This window comes from Psammomys obesus, unplaced genomic scaffold, assembly GCF_907164565.1.
Source record: "Psammomys obesus unplaced genomic scaffold, mPsaObe1.curated_primary_1811, whole genome shotgun sequence".
Taxonomy (NCBI): Eukaryota; Metazoa; Chordata; class Mammalia; order Rodentia; family Muridae; genus Psammomys; species Psammomys obesus.
In genome coordinates this window covers 8,616-11,012 of record NW_026593655.1, presented here as the reverse complement: position 1 = coordinate 11,012, position 2,397 = coordinate 8,616, and the positions used below count along the sequence as shown (strand labels likewise).

Genomic DNA, 2,397 nt, shown 5'->3' with positions numbered 1-2,397 from the left:
CTCTCCTTGTACCTACCCTGCAACCTCTCCCAAAAAAGAAAAAAAAAATAATTTCATTGTGAAAGTAGTTTTGTATAAAAGTGGGCCTCACAGTATACCCTTTGTCCACACTAATGTGCTTGCAAATAATCATTGCAATGCCTCATTGGTCTGGTACAAGGCCTTAGGCTTATGCTACATTATCAATACCAGAAACTCATGGGGACTTCTCTTAAATATCCTGTTGTTTTCCTGTGTCATGGAGAGCTTGTAGATTTTGGATCTGTAGGGCCAGCCTCTTCATGCATTACAGCAGTTTATCCATGGGGTAGATGTTGAAGTGGGCCAATTCAAAGCCCTGGATCTGGGCCTGAGAGGTATATGAGCTAGTTGGCCCACTGGCTCTCCCACTCTTATGCCCTTGAGGCTGGCTCACCTCCATCTCCCACAGCCAGGGCCAGCTCTACTGTGCTGTCCAGGGAAAGTGCATGGCCAACTGTTACAACTGGTGAAGTACAGAACCAGCTCTCCCGTTCTCATGACCCAAGGGCAAGGTCTCCTGCCTGCTGCAGGTGGTGAAGGTGGAGGGGAGAGGAAGAGGGGATAGCAGGAAGGGAAAGGAGGGTATTGCTCCCTTGTCCATACCACCACATTGAGGAGTGGTAGAGCCATCTCTTCCATGTATGTATCCTTTGAGCCAACTCACCTGCAACTCCTCTTAGCCAGCTCACTCCTGCAATGTGCAGAGCCCAGTCCCCCAAGTACTATAGCTGAGTAGGATGGGGTCAACTCTCCTGCTTTCATGTCCCCCAGAACAAGATCGTCAACACTGCCTAGGTGAAGGGTTGGGCTACTTCTGCACAGTTCTCAGACATCAATATGTACCCGGCCAGCAACTTAGACCAGGGACATCTGCCTGGCCTTTGGTGGTATCAGACCACTTCTGCTGCAGGACCAGAGGCCCATTAGTATGTGGCCCCTAGTGTAAGTACAGGTCAGGACTCCAATATGATCCCAGGTGACATCATGGGCTGTTCCTCACTACCCTAGGGTCTTCACTTCTGCCTCTCTTCACTGTACCCACATCCTTCTGTTTCTCTTTCTGTTCTGTTTCTCCACCACTTACTTGCTCATCTTAGTGGCACCTGGGGTCTCTGAGTGTCTGGGATCATCTCAGGAGTGTTATGCCATGATTGTGCATTATGGCACCAGGCATGAGTCACCTGGGTCAAGGTCTGCCCCTCCCCCATCCAGGACTGTGAGATGACAGACCTAAGGTCATCTCAGACTAGTTCCCTGTCTAGGCACCATAATACTGGTCGAGTGGTCATCTCAGGATTGCTCCTTGCCTAACCCACCAATGTGACCCCATGTCAGGGTTCTCTGTCTTGGGTTCACTCCTGCCCAGGGCCCATAGTCAGAGTTCTTTTAGTCTTCCGCTTGCTCCCTGTCCGTGCTGCCTGGTGCTAGACTGGTAGCCATCTCAAATCTGGTGTTAGTTTATTTGTTTCCATTTTGTTTTGTTTGTTTGTTTTCCTTTCAGGGAATGTTAAGCTACTGACTATTCAGATGCTCATAGGTCAGAACACTGAGCTTAGACATAGACTCTCTGCGCTCTGCCACCCACTGACACACAGATGATACAAAAGCCACTACCACAAGGATTGCAGAAGTGCTTCTCTATTTTTAACACTACAGATGCTTTGAATATATATTATGACATCTAGTTTAATGCATTTATGGAATTACTAAGTGTGGAAATGAGTGAGTCTTGGTTTCTTGTGCCTTCTCTTGGGTTCTTTTTATTTTGTTTTTGTTTTTTTTGTTTGTTTGTTTTTTGTCCTATTCCAATATTTTAATTTTGTTTTATCTTATATTTTATGTTATTATTATCCCATAGAAAACTTTAAGGCATTTGACAAGCTCCAACACCCATTTGTTTTGAAGTCTTGGAGAGATCAGGGATACAAGGCACATACTTAAAAGTAGTAAAGACAATATACAGCAAGCCTATAGTCAACATCAAACTAAATAGAGAGAAAAATAATTTCCTCTGAAATCAGGGAAAAGGCAAAGCTGTCAACTCTCTCCAAATCTCTTCAACATAGTACTTACAGTGCTAGCTAGAGCAATAAGACAACTAAAGGAGCTCAATGGGATATCAATCAGAAAAGAAGTCAAAGTATCACTATTTGCAGATGACATGAATCACCCCAAAAATTCAACCAGAGAATACCTTCAGCTGATAAACACCTTGAGCAAAGTGGCTGGATACAAAATTAACTCAAAAGAATCAATAACCCCCAGCAAATGAAAGACAAAATGACTGAGAAAGAAATTAGGGCAACAACACCCTTCACAATAGTCATATATAACATAAAGTACCTTGGTGTGACTCTAATCAAGCAAGTGAAAGAC

At 44.4% G+C, this 2,397-nt stretch overlaps 1 non-coding gene across 1 annotated transcript; it reads right to left on the bottom strand.

The window, feature by feature from the left end:
* Positions 1-1,524: 1,524 nt before the first annotated feature.
* Positions 1,525-1,653, bottom strand: LOC129684187 (small nucleolar RNA SNORA17). Its single transcript, XR_008721292.1, has one exon. It is a non-coding gene; the product is annotated as a small nucleolar RNA SNORA17 (small nucleolar RNA).
* Between the last annotated feature and the right edge of the window lie 744 nt (positions 1,654-2,397).